Below are 15,368 nucleotides of genomic sequence, written 5' to 3'. Positions count from 1 at the left end.
CATAACATGGACCATCCTTTCAGCTCCTAGATCATGTCTCCCTACTTGTTACCTCGCCTTCATATCAGTCCCACCTGTTTTAGCCTTACTGTCACAGCAATATCCAGTATCAATTTCTGTATGGATCAGGATAGGTTACATTGGTGGACATTTCCATTTGGCCTTCTAGATCTATACTTTATACTTCTCTTCACTATTTTGTGCTCCTTTTTGGGACAGCTGATATTATTATCTGCTTCAATCCACTCCCTTTTCTTCCAGCTTCCAAGAGCGTTCATCAGTAGAAGTTACTGGAAAAAGACTGGAGAGTAAAGGGAAAACAGGGTCAGGATACTTACTCTCCTTCAGGTCACTCTGGGTTGGCTGAATTTCTCTACTGAAGGCGATGACTATTGTCAGGCCCTGTCCACACAACCGTACTATCAGTGTTCTAGTAATGAACTTGTACTCTTCCTGCCCTACATCTAGTCATCATAACATCTCTCCACTGTCACCAGCCCCACACACTACATCATTCTTGGTCAGTTTCCCTAACTTCTAATGACTGCAACTTCATGCAGTATACCCTCATTTAAATCTTCTCAATCATCTAGTTTAAGGGGCTTCCTTTCAGAACTCTGATTGATTAGGTTGTATTTCAATAGCACATAATCCCTGAATCTTAGTGGCTTAACATAATAAAAGTGTATTTCTTTCTGAGGCTGTCTATCCCACACGCATGGGCAGGGAACTTTAGTTGGCTTAGTCACTAAGCGTCACAAGCTTCTGCTTAGCTCCTGCTTCTGTGATCAGTGGAGCCATAGGAAGAGTATATAGCTACTCACGTAACGGTGCTTCTACTTCTGCTTGGATGTGATCCCTGCCACCTTTGCTTACATTTCTAATCTCAAAGGATAAAAGTACCACCCTAACATGCAACCACCCTAACAAAGGATAAAAGCACCACCCTAACAAGGAGGAAAACCAGAATTTGACGATTACTTTACAAATGGTTCAAAAATGGTCTATGAAGCATTAAGTTATGATGAAATTAAGGAAAATATTAAAACTTATGTTAACTTCATACATGTACATAGTAAGAATGATGACAGTGCATATTTAGAATATAATTCCGTTTGTGCTCAAGCAAGTAAATCTATTAATGTAATGACGCTGCACAATTCATCAAAAAAAGAAAATGTAAAGCTCATAGACAAATAACTGAAAATTGAATTGTATTCAGGCCAGGTTATGAGCCTTCCAGATCTGCTTAGCTCCACTCTAGCCCTGGGCCAGGGAGTTGGCCATTTGCCTGTTTTCCACAGACAGTAGTTCCAGTGGTGGCTTTCACTGTTTCCATGGACTTAAAGGCAACCTTTATTACCATGGCATTATGACTCATCTTCTAACATTGCAAATGATCTTACCACCCCAAGAGTGAGGGGGGGGGGGCTTCAGCAAGAATTCGACTGCACCCTCACAGTATGAGATGCAGGAACTCCAGCTCTTCAGCAGAACCCAACTGGACTCACGGAAGTCCCAAATTCCCCAGAAGCTACCCAAAGGGGACAATTAGGAAAATGCAGAAGAATGGCAGAGGAAATTAAAAAAGGAAATAACCTTTGACCAAAGAAAGGTAAAAGACTGGAAAAAATACACTAAAAGATTGTTTATGCTTCCTCTCCCAATGGTTTTGAGCAGGTGATGTCTTCTAGTTTCTGCGGGTCTTTCCCAAGACTAAGCAGCTGACTGTATTTCCTGTGAAGCTGGAACAGTTCAGGAATATCCAACTTTAAACCTGCTTGTCCTTCTTCACTGCCTCACTTCCCTTCACCCTCACTCCTGTTCCTCTGTGATTGCATTGCCTCTCTCAGTGCAGTGTTTACACGTAAGCTTTGCCTCAGGAAATATTTGCTAAGGAATCTAGGCTTAGAAAAGTAGTCTAGGATAGAGAAAAGACCCTCTGCAGGAAATCTGAAAGTTAGATATCCCTCCTGGCTGAAGGAAGTAAAGACCCAATTGTATGGGGTAGTAAAAGGAATGATAAAAATCCCTGGAATACAATAGCAGTACCATCATTAAAAAATTTTAAAGTAAGTAATAGAATTTAGGAATATTTGTTTTTGTTTTTTGGCTCATCATTCTAATTTTAATTTCCTCTTGACCTTTATTACACTTGTGCCCTATTAGAGTTTTTTTTTTCTTCTGCCACTTATATTTTTGTGTATACATCTATTAAAATCCTTGCTTAGATTTTTTTTTAATGACAAGCATATACTCTTTATTAAAAGCTATAATAAAAAATGTTGAAATGTTAGGATATCTTACAGGTAAGGCACCACTGAGTCACACTCCCATAAAGAACATCGGTTGTTAGCCGACTTGTTAAAAAAAAATCTATTGAATTCAATTTAAATTAGTCATGGTCCTTATGCTGATTTTGCAGCTGCCATCTGAATTTTCTGATCCAAATCTGGCTGGTTTACTATTTACAGACAGTTAGGTAAACAAAATGATACAAGTTTTAGTAATAGGATACTTCTCATGCCAAACTTCGAATCAGGGGGGACTCTCTTGAGAGTCAAAGAAAAAGGGAGAGTGTTCTAGGTGGCAACTGAAGTTAACAGAAATTCTGACTTAAAATGCTGAAACGAATAGGTGATATTTATCTCACATAAGTCTAGAGTTATGCAGTTATTGGTGTTGGTTTACCTATCCAAGCCCTGTTGTGTCACCCTCACATGTTCAGTGGGGTTCTGTGTGTTCATTAGTTTGCTAGGGTTACCATAACAAAGTATCACAAACTAAGTGCCTTAAATGACAGAAATTTACTTTCTCACAATTCTGGAGGATAAAAGTCTGAGGTCAAGGTGTTGACACAGTGTTGGCTTTATTCTGAAGCCTCTCTCCTTGGCTTGTAGATGGTCCTTTTTTTCCTGTGTCTTCATATGGTCTTCCCACTGTGTGTGTGTCCCAATCCCCTCTTCTTATAAGGAACCAGTCATATTAGATTGGGGGCCACCCCAATGGTTTCATTTTAACTTGATTACTTCTACAAAGATTCCACCTCCATTAAAGTCACATTCTGAGGTACTGAAGGTTAGGGCACCAACATATGAATTTTGATGGAGGAACACAATTCAGCCCATACCACTGTGGTTATCACTTTGAGGTCTTAAGATGATTACGCAGATCTACAATACATATTTACTCTAAAGAGTGAAAGAAATGGAATCTGTTATATTTATCCTTTTTTTTTTGAAGAAAACAAAAGCTTCACATACCATCATACTTCCTTCATTTTGTTATTCATTTATAGCTCATTGGCCAGAACTGTGTCACATGGTCCCTCCTACTTGCAAGAGAGGCTGCACAAGTGACAGGATTTTTCAGTATACATAGCAAAGGGGACACGGAAGAGAATAACTAAAAATGAGTGTTGAGCCACTCAATCTACAAAGTCTGTCATAGACGATTTCATAGAATATTTAACCATATATATTTATGAACCACTGCTAATGAGAGAGACTATGACAAGCCCCTGCAATGATTTATGAGTGAACAGAACACACACCGTGCCTTCACAGAGCTTATAGTATGGTATAGAAAGCAGACAATTAAATAGGCAATTACAATGCTGCATGGCAATTGAGAAGGTGAGGAGCAACAGAATATACTGTAAAAACTCAAAGGAAAGGCCACAAACCTAGTTATAGAAAATCATCAAAAGCTCCACAAAAATATGACATCTATGCTTTTTCCATCTTTAATATGCGTGTAATTTAATATGTGCTTTGTGGAGGTATTTTAAACTGTAAATAAACATCAAGTACCAGGTTTGGCACAAAGTAATTAAAGTGTATCTGTCTATTTATTCACAATTTTTTTGTTAGTTTATTATACCGTGTCACCATAGCAAACCCTTTGTACTTCTTCAAATTCATTCCACACAATTTGAAGGGTTCCCTTTTACTTAGTTATTCCTCACAATGATTAAAGCAGATAGTACTATTAGTGTCTTCATTCTACCGATGAAGAAATCAAGACATTGAAAAATTAAATGATTTGCTCAAGGTCATGTAATTATTACAAGGCAAGACTGGGATTTGAGTATATCTAGTCCAGCTCCAAAGATCATGCTCCTAACTACCCTGTCATCAAGACTCTCCTCATTATTCTCTGCTTTTGATACTTATTTTAGGTGCTATGGAGAATGTACTCATACTAAAACCATAATCTTTTCTAATGTATGAGTTTCTATCTCTGGCAGTGACCTGCTCCTGAACTACTGAAAAAAAAATGTAGATACTTGCAAGTGAGACCATGGTGTAATTATTTGCTACTGCAATGGTAAAAATGGAGGAACTCTATAAATTGCATCAGTACACAAAATGTCTTAGTTTCCCTAAGGCTGCTCCTTTCCTCCACTCATGTTTTCTCTTCCTCTGGGATATACTGTAAACTGAATATTGTTAATTTGGCATTTGCAACTTGGATGCCAGATTTCGGAAATTGTTTTTGGTTCTTTCTGGGCAATGAAATATAGAGGTTTTGTTTTTATGTAGCAACTATCTCTTTTCTTGTTTTGTCATTTTGTTTATTTTTATTGTTTTGTTCTTACATTTCATTTTTATCAAACTTGACATGGTTGCTATGTAGTCCTTTGCTTCAGAATATAATTAAAAGAAATATATTCACTAACTTTAATAGGGCTTTTACTTTTGTTTTTCAATGGCACACGTTTCAGAGTTAGTAAAGCTTTCATTTTGCTTTACTTTCTTTTGGCTGGGAAAGGAGCCTGCTAAAGTATCATATACAACAATGGGATCTGAAGAGTACAAGAGAATTTGTACTATATGTCTACATATGACCGGCAATTATTCATAATGAAATTATATGCTTTAGAAGTCACCAAAACCACAGTCCTGAAAAACTGATTATTTATGGGCAAACTACCGTGACTCAAGAAACTAGATTTTTCTTTGGAGTCAAAGAGTGGTAGTAAGTTTTTAACCATAGATTTTAGAGCTTGCTGCCATCCACTACCCATTTTTCTATAGTGATCTCTCTCATGCAGGTATTTTGAAAAACTGTATTTTTAAATTTCCAATTGACATAGAAAGCTTTCATGTCCCACCATTTACACTGTTCGGAGTTATATGGAAAGAATAACATTTTTAAAATGTGTCCAGAATTACAAAGTCTCTGATAATTCCCAGTGATGTGCTCTTTTATTTGTTACGATGCTACTATATCCATTTTACCTAGACACAGCAACACATAATTCTTATGTTGCCTGTGATAAAGTATGATTTCTATTAAAACTGCAATTGATTCTGTATAATAACTACATTTTGAAATAGACCTTCTCAGCTTTCTCTTGGCAATGCCTATTTATATTTCAGTCTGTATGGATTTAGTACTTGAAGCCAACTGAGTTTTATTACATTTTAATTTTCCCAATACTGTGATGGCATAAATTACCTAACCTCTGACAGGTTACCGCCTTGCCATTAAGATCTGACAAACAAAAACTTTATTGTGTTTATGACGGTCCCACAGTTCAGCTCTGTTCATCTCCATGAATCAACTTTGGGGGTCTTCTGTTCGGTCTAAGCCTCAGCTCTCTCATCTCTATAATGGTAATGGCTCTCCCTGACATGGCTCTTTGACTGATGGCTGGGAGGGTCGAATGACATAAGGTGAGACTGAACTTATAAAATTGGGGACATGGAATCCCAGTTAGAAAAAGTGGTAATCAGGAGATGCAGAATTCTTAGAATAAAGATAGTACATCATCCAATAGAAAGAATTTCACTAGAAGATTTTGGGGAGAAAAATGAAATGATCTGATATTAAAACTAACCCAAGGAGTATCACATTGCCTGACTTCAAGCTATATTACAAAGCTGTGATCACCAAGACAGCATGGTATTGGCACAAAAACAGACACATAGACCAATGGAACAGAATAGAGACTCCAGAAATGGACCCTCAACTCTATGGTCAACTAATCTTTGACAAATCAGGAAAAAATATCCAATGGAAAAAAGACAGTCTCTTCAATAAGTCGTGCTGGGAAAATTGGACAGCTACATATAGAAGAATGAACCTGGATAATTCCCTTACATCATACACAAAGATAAACTCAAGATGGATGGAAAACCTCAATGTGAGACAGGAATACATCAAATTCCTAGAGGAGAATATAGGCAGTAACCCTTCTCACATTGGCCACAGCAACTTCTTTCAAGACATGTCTCCAAAGGCAAGGGAAACAAAAGCAAAAATGAACTTTGGGACTTCATCAAGATAGAAAGCCTCTGCACAGCAAAGGAAACAGTCAACAAAACTAAGAGGCAAACCATGGAACAGGAGAAGATATTTGCAAATGACATTACAGATAAAGGGCTGATATTGAAGACCTATAAAGAACTTTTCAAACTCAACACTCAAAAAGCATATAATCTGGTCAAAAAGTGAGCAGAAGACATAAGCAGACACTTCTCCAAAGAAGACATACAAATGGCTAAAAGACACATGAAAAAATGCTCAACATCACTAGCCATCAGAGAAATACAAATCAAAATCACAATGAGATACCACCTTACCCCAGCTAGAATGACAAAAATTAATAAAACCAGAAACAACAAATGTTGGTAAGGATGTGGAGAAAGGGGAACCCTCTTACACTGTTGGTGGGCATGCAAACTGGTGTAGCCACTCTGGAAAACAGTATGGAGGTTCCTCGAGATGTTAAAAACAGAGCTACCCTATGACCCAGCAATTGCACTGCTAGGTATTTACCCCAAAGATACAGACGTAGTGAAAAGAAGAGGCACATGCACCCCAATGTTCATGGCAGCAATGTCCATAATGGTCAAACTGTGGAAGGAGTCAAAATGCCCTTCAACAGATGAATGGATAAAGAAGAATGTGGTACATATATACAATAGAACATTATTCAGTCATCATAAAGGATGAATACCCACCATTTGCATCGATATGGATGGAACTGGAGGGGATTATGCTAAGTGAAGTAAGCCAGTCAGAGAATCACAACCATCATATGGTTTCACTCATATGTAGAACATAAGGAATAGCAGGGAGGACCATAGGGGAAGGGAGGGAAACCTGAAGGGGAGAAATCAGAGAGGGAGACAAACCATGAGAGACTCTGGACGGGGGGAAAAAAAACCTGAGGGTTTCAAAGGGGAATGGGTTGAGAGGATGGGGTAACAGAGTGATGGGTATTAAGGAGGGCATGTGTGATGATGAGGACTGGATGTTATATTCAACTACTGAATCACTGAACACTACATCAAAAACTAAAGATGTACTATACAGTGGCTAACTGAACATAATAAAATTTAAAAAAAGCTCAGGAAAAAAACCCAAACACAAATATATTATGGTATGGAATTCAAAACCTACATGAATGTTTAAGATATAATATTCAAAAGTAATAGTAAGGAGGGCCTCCCCTGGCACTGATTCCCTTCTGTCACTCTTCTCTCTTTGTTTCAACCACCCACCAAAGTTGTATGCTTTATTCTCTACTGTTAACAGGACTTGACTTGAAAAATTAGCAATATAAATGTGTTTAAATATGCATAAAATGGCATTCAAATATGACATATTATGATCACCTTTAGTCTTTCTGAAATTAACGTACAATATTTTGAAAATCCTTCTACATTTCTACAGTTTATCATTTAATTCAAATTGCCATCTTTCTTTTGTGGATCACTGTTATAGCCTTGCAATTGACCTACTATGTCTACTCTGGTCTCTCTCTAAGTTATCCTTCAATCCTCAAGTAAAATGGTGCTTTTGAAACTCTAATCCAATCATGGCACCTTCTCCCTTAAAACCTAGCTGTGACTTCCCATTATTCTTAAGAAAAACACCAAAGACTTAAACATGTCTTCTTTGAGCCCTTCACAACTGATCTCTTACATTCCTCCTAGCTGTCCCTGTTCCTCCTGTTCTCATTCCCCTTTCAGCCCTTAGGAGAGCTTAAGCTCTCTCTGGTCACAGGGCCTTTGCACATACTGTCCTCTTGCTGAAATGGTCTTCTCTTCCCGCCTCATCTAGTGACTCCCCCTCTCATTTGAGATCTTCCATGATAAAGCAGACTTCCTAGATAAAACATTCCCTGCTCTGTAGTTAGGCCTAACTCCCATTAGAAGGCCTCATAGCACTTTACATATCTCATTTGTGGCACTTACTACAATTGCAACCAAACACTATTTGTGCAAGAATTCCATTAATATTTTTCTTTATTAGTTCTCTACTTAAACTCCATCAGTCTACTTTGTTCCACAGGAGCACGTAACAAATCCTCCATATATATTTTATGAATGAATAAATGAATGAGTGGATACCACTATACCTTGCATGACAATTTTCACCACTTTCTTAAATTTTTATAGATAAATACCTGCAAAATAAAGTTACAATATTCTTCCCAACCAGTAAAAATACCACACTGCATGTCTAATTTATATAAAATTTTATTGCTGGCATAGTGTTGGGAATACAATAGAATCAAAATGAATTTTTATTGAAATGGATTGAATGATACAATTTATAGGAAAATGAAGAACATATATATTTTATTTTAATTAGCTTATTGATGTTCTCTGATTGAGATAGAACTATGAGTATACTACTTAGGAAGAGTATACTTCATCATCATCAAATCTCTATACACTATCTTGGACAAAGGTAGAATCATCCCAGATAGAATGTACTAATGATGTGTAGAAATGTAGAAAAGGTATTAGCATTTAATACCAGATGGGTAATCACCTTTTTTTTTTTTTTAGAAATTAGATATTGACATTTGAAAAATGGATTGTCAAAATGGTCATTTAATTACTTATGTATTAAGATTCTATTAGAAGCAAGAAACAGTGATAGGCATTCTGAGGAAACCAATTTGAATAAGAGGCTATTTCTGTTCTCACGAGAGAAAATAAACTCAAAATAGAGTCAGACTGCTGTTATTATTGCTATAGTACAGTGTTATGGGCTGAATTGTGTCACCACCCCCCTACCCTAATTCATAGCTTGAGGTCTTAACCCTTGGAAGGGTAGAGAAATAAATTTCGGTTGTTTAGGCCACTTGGTCCATGGCATCCCTACCTAATACATGGAGTTATAACGAAAATGTTTTAGGAGCACAGAAAAGAAAAATAAAAGGTGTTGCTAGAGCTTAACAGTGGAGGTAGCATCTCTGCCTATTTATTAAAGTTTGTATAAGACTTTCACAGTAAGATCGCATTCTTCTCCATTTCCATGGATCTCTCAGTAAACCTCTCAACTTAAAGTCTTATAATTCAGTGCCAATTTTGGTCACCCACACCTTAAACCTTTTAACCAGGAATCCTCCATATTAGTTCTCTATAGTGCTATTATAAAATACCACAAACTTAGTGGCTTAAAACAACACAAATTTATTCTCTTATAGTTTTGGTGGGGGTCGTAAGTCCAAAAAGAGTCTTATAGAACTAAAATTAAGGTGTTGGGGGCGCCTGGGTGGCACAGCGGTTAAGTTTCTGCCTTCGGCTCAGGGCGTGATCCTGGCATTATGGGATCGAGCCCCACGTCAGGCTCCTCCGCTATGAGCCTGCTTCTTCCTCTCCCACTCCCCCTGCTTGTGTTCCCTCTCTCTCTGGCTGTCTCTATCTCTGTCGAATAAATAAATAAAATCTTAAAAAAAAAATTGAGGTGTTAGCAGAGCTTATTCCTTGTAAAGTCTCCTGACGGGAATTTGTTCCATCTCTTCCAGTTTCTAGAGGCTGTTTGGATCCCTTGGCTCCCAGCCTCTTCCTCATAACATTCCACTTGCTTCCTTTGGTGTATCTCCTACTACTTGGACCTTTGTCTTCCTTTTATAAGGACTGTTGAGATTACATTGGTTCACTTGGATAATACAGGATAATCTTCCCATTTCAAGATCCATTGATTAAATATATTCACAAAGTCCCCTTTTCCAAATAACATATCCACAGGTTGCAGGGATCATGATGTGGGCATCTTCCAGGGGCCTTTACTCTGCCCCTACAGAGTAGACCTCTTACATTCCAGTATTCTGCTCTCTAACCTTCCATTTTCTCATTTCTAATAAGCCGGTTTATTGAACTCCAAGCAATATCCAGTGTTGGGTTTTTTCCTTCTTTTCTTCTGGTTTTGCTTCTGTCATTATTCTATGCTGACTGCAATTTGATCTTCTAAACCACTATCTCCCCTGATTCTTCAGTTCCCTTACTTTACTTCCATACTATTGCTCAGCTGAACCCCAAGCTGAATCAGTCACTCACCTTCTCCTCTCCCATACTCTGCTGCTCCTGCAGGGTAGAGGTCCACAGAACAGTGGTCTCCAACCTAACTCAGTTTGCAATGAGGGAACTTTAATTATACTTTTCCCTTTTTAGTGTCAGTGTCTATTAAAACAAAGCAAAACAAAAAAAGAGGAACACTTTCACCCTTTGCCTCATTCTCAACCTTACCATTTTTCAGTAGATGATCTAATTTTCTATTCCTGTAAAATAATTAAGCCCAGCAGCACAAAATCCCTGTTTCTTGCTCCCCATCCACAAAATCCCAGAAAGGTGTTGACACCTTTTTTTGATCAGAAACTAACTGTAAAACGGAACTAAGCTGAATTTTAGCATACGGGGTTGCAGATAAAATTGTGGGGATAGTGACCTATTTCTACTCTCCTGAGAACATATTAGCAGGCATAAAGATTTAATTGTGTCATAGTGCTGTTTAAAAATCTTTGTTAGTCTCCAGTCATCTTCAGAGTAACTTCTAGCTTCTTAGCTTAACAAGGAAAAGTGTTCTGAATCTCTCATGTAATGTATCCTTTTGCATCTCCATCTCATACTCTACCTATACTGCACTGCTCACTATTATCTAGATATGTAATTCTACACCACTGGACGTACTTGTCCAACTTTTTCTCCTGCCTGAAATATTCTTACAATACATCCTAAAGTAGCAGGCTTCTACTTCCCATCAACAATCAATTATATTCTTTCTGGGAACCCTTTCTCATCTCTTCTAGGAGAAGTTAGTGGATTCTCTTCTTAACACCTGTCTTAGTTACTACTTAGCACTACTACTACTGCTACTGTTAATATTACCAGTACTATTATAAATAACAATAACCAGCTACCTTTTACTGAATAAATTACTAAACTCCAGCATAGGTACTGTTTCTTTTGAGTTTCCCAATCACTCCTGAATTTAAGTATAATTTCTATCCTTTTTACTGCTGTACATACTGAAGTAGTTAAATGTTTTGCCCATGGTCACACAGTGGCAGAATTCACACTCAGATCTGCCTGATCCAGAGCTTTTACTAAATGATAAACTCCATTGTCTTCTTTGCAAACATATTATATTTAACTTCAAGACTATACGAGTGCTATACTCTAGATTATATACTTGGAAGATGATAACAATTCTGTGTAGCAATTTCTGTAATACTGAGAAGTCAAATTCTTATTATCCCTACCTGACTGCCGAAATAATGTTTACTCAAAAGCAACATGGGAAAAGCAGTTGCTGTTACTTAAAACATAAGCTTTCTTATGTAAATTGAGGTGTTTAAATTTAAACTCACAAAAGGCTGTGCAATCCACAATCTCACTTATTACCTTTCAAATTTCTACTGGACAGAAAAGTGCTTTCAGAAATGTTTATAACACCATATATTTTTCTTTGTGTAAATTATATAAATATGATTAGAAATAGCTAAGATTACAAATACTTAATTGTCTTCATTCTGATAAAGGGAACCTTGGACAATTATAGTACACAAAGTTAGGATTTTTTGTTTGTTTATTTATTTTATTTTAATTTTTTTTACTATTTTTACCTTCTCAGGAAACATATGCCATGTAATATCAATGCACTACCATTTCAGGAGGATTTCTGTGTATGAAAAATATTTCCAACCAGCGCTCAGTCTGACTGATGTTAATCTTGCAGGCTGCATTACTATACATTTATGTTAAAAAAAAAAGTGATCACCTTGCAAATTATCTTTTCATTTACAACCTATAGAAGGGGTAACAGGAGATGGACTGCCAGCTTTTGAAGGCTCCCCAGAGGATACAGTGTACCAATTACACTCTAGCCCACAGCACTCCAGAACAGCAGATACAGGATGCAGAACACTCCATCTCCACCAACAGTCGCCACCACTCAGCAAATCCTGGTGCAATTGGCTTTTTATGGATAACATTTCCCAAAAGAGCTGGAGTTTAAAATTTCCTAAAGCCAAGCCCACTGTGTATCTATTTCAATATACGACAGAGTCACCTGAGGGTCTCACCAATAAAGTCTAAACCAACTGGCATTATATTAGAAGCCATTTATCAGTTGCATAGCTGACGGTGCTCATCTCATCCTGAAAATGAATGAATGAAAATACATCACTACAGGGTTGGCTAGCTAAATAAATACTACGGAGTTTGAAACTATTACCGCCTTATTCATGCCTGTAATTAAATTTTGAGAGTTTATGTACCAGAAACCTTGAACAGAGTCCTAATAACCCCTAGAAGTCAGGTCTTTTAAAGTGAATGCGCAGATGTACTATGACTGGTCCCAAATCTGACCCATAGGTCTTTGTGGTTTACTTTGAGGATGAAACTGATAAATTACTTGTCTTGATTCCTGAAAGATCTTTCTTTTATGTTCTGCACTGAATGTAATGTGGTTCATTTTCATTAGGGGAAAGCATAGAGCTTCAGGCAGAACATTCTGCTGAGGTGCTGTAAAAAATACACGTAGCACACACATTAGCGCATATATTGAGAGACACACTTAGTATGAATATCCTTTCCTATAAATCAAGGGATTGGAAACTCTGAAGAGCTACATTAATTTTTTACCTTTAGAAAATTATACTGTTTTGAGGCCATTTATATGTGTGACTAAAAGAAATGTGAAGTTAGGCAGCAATGATAATGTTACTTCTTTCATAAATTTAGACAAATTATCTGACTCAATACCCAAGAGCTTTGTATCTACTTTAAAATTATTTCCATTGTTATTCCCCCCAGATTGTGAGGCATGAATACATAGATGTTTCTAGCTATACAATCTACCTTTTTGGTAGTTGCCTGGACGATTCTGAAGGCTTTATAAGAACATTCAGGAAGGCATGAAGAATCCTGATTGCTAAGCATAAAAAGGAGAGTATGCATTATATGGGAAAAGATTATGAATTTTTATTACCCACTTCTCTGAGCTCCATTTTTCAAACATGTATAGAGTCAGCATGGCTTAGTAGAAGAGACATTAGACCAGGAACAGTAGGGCTAGACATTCCACCCCCAACTGTTACAGGATCACTTAGCACCTCAGAGTTTGAGCTAATGAATTTTCATATTTGGTTCAGGCTTAACATTTTATTTTATTTTATTTTTTAAAGATTTTATTTATTTATTTATTTGATGGGGGGACAAGCAGAGGGAGAGGGAGAAGAGGGTCTCCCGCTGAGCAGGGAGCCCAATATGGGGCTCAATCCAAGGACCTTGGGATCATAACCTGAGCCAAAGGCAGGTTAACCGAATGAGCCACCCAGGTGCCCCATCATTTTATTATTCTATTTTGCAGTTCTTTTCACAGCATATCATCTGCCTACCTACGTATGTACCAATCTATCTTGTATCTCATTTTTCAGCAACTACTTCTTAAATAGAATTATATTATGTTACTTAGCAGTACCAATTTCCAAAATCTAATGATATGCTGGCTAATTTGCAAATGTGTGTTAAAAAAAAGATTCTTGGTTGCCGGAAAACTATTTCTAAAATTGCAATATACTGTAATGAAAAAAATATGCCAAGTTGTGACAGTTATTTTAAGTATAACAAGTTGATGCTTACTGGGTAGAACAATGGTTAGAAATTTAATAAGCTTATCATAAAGAGGAACGGTTTACACAGGATATACAGAGGGGTCAGAGACTGAACAGATTAACTAAAGAAATGATGGCACACTAGGAAAAAATAATTTTTTTAGAGCTTATGGGTTTATCTGATTGAAAAGTAAATCTCTTATTATCCTTTCTCTTGTATTTTTTTTCTGAAGACTTATTGTGCTATGACTCATATACATTGATAGGATAAAAAGAGAAGAATATTTTATATTTTCATCTTTAGTATTTACTCCTACATTAACCATTCTAATTCCCATATCTCTACCTACCAAATTCTCTTAAAAAAAAAAAAACACTCCAGTGGGGCGGGGGGGGGGGGAATGTTAGAATAATTATGGAAACAGGATGCATATGCAACAGAAGTAAGGGGGTTATTTGCAGTATTTTTTCTTTAGTTTCCCCCACTTAATTTTTTTTTTTTGAGATCAGCATTCAAGTAATTATCTTCAGATCTCTACATGCTTTTTTTTTTTTTTTTTTTGATATGTTAGAAACGTGGAGTAAAAGAGCTGAGGAAAACAGCCAGAGGGGGAAAATGCTGAGTCTATGAATATGAGCATAGAGGAAAATGCTCATAGAACTAGTAATTGCTTGCACTCTGCAGAGAGAGGCTGTCAAAACAGCCATGTTAGGAGCCCCAAGCTGAAGCAGCTGCTGCTCTGAGTGCACAGAACATTCTGTGTGCTCTATTCCCTATGGAAACACTTCCTATGTGGTCTTTTGGGAATCTTCGCTTTTATTTCCATTGGATGCATTCATAGGTTTCACTCCCAAACTTAAATTATTTTTCAATAAAGCATGGCAAAGAGAGGTGATCCTCTCATCTGTCTTTGGAAAGAATATCCTAAAATAAAGCCTTGTTTAAGAAAAAAAAATGTAATAAAAGAAAGGAACATTTACTAAAACACTATTAGTAAGGAACAAACATTTACTGAATGTCTACCATGAGATAAAGTCTACATTAAGCTCTGGAGATAGGTTATATTCAATAAAAGTGTGAACATAATTTTTGGACCTTAAACCAGAGAATTAGATGGGAATTTGCAGATACGCTATTAGAGCCCTGTGGTCCTTTTCCTTTCGGGGTTATTATCCATTAACAGAACTAATAAAATGGTTATAACATGCCAGGACCTTCACTTATGCTACATGTGTTAACTCTGTTTTGAGGTGGGGAAGTTCAGAATCCATGGTGCTAAATAAACAATTTGCTTCAGGTCACACTGTGGCTGACAGATTCTTGGATGGCTTCCCATGATCAGCCCCTCTTGGAGCTCACACCTTTGTATAATTCCTTCATCTTGAGAGTGAGCAGAACCTGTGACTTTTTCTAACTAGTAGAATATGGAAAAAGTGGTGAAATGTTCCACCTGTGCTTATATTACATTATGTAATACTCCATATTGCTAGTGGATTTCTGTTA

The sequence above is a fragment of the Ursus arctos genome, unplaced genomic scaffold, assembly GCF_023065955.2.
Source record: "Ursus arctos isolate Adak ecotype North America unplaced genomic scaffold, UrsArc2.0 scaffold_9, whole genome shotgun sequence".
Lineage (NCBI taxonomy): Eukaryota > Metazoa > Chordata > Mammalia > Carnivora > Ursidae > Ursus > Ursus arctos.
Note: the sequence above shows the minus strand (reverse complement) of the source record.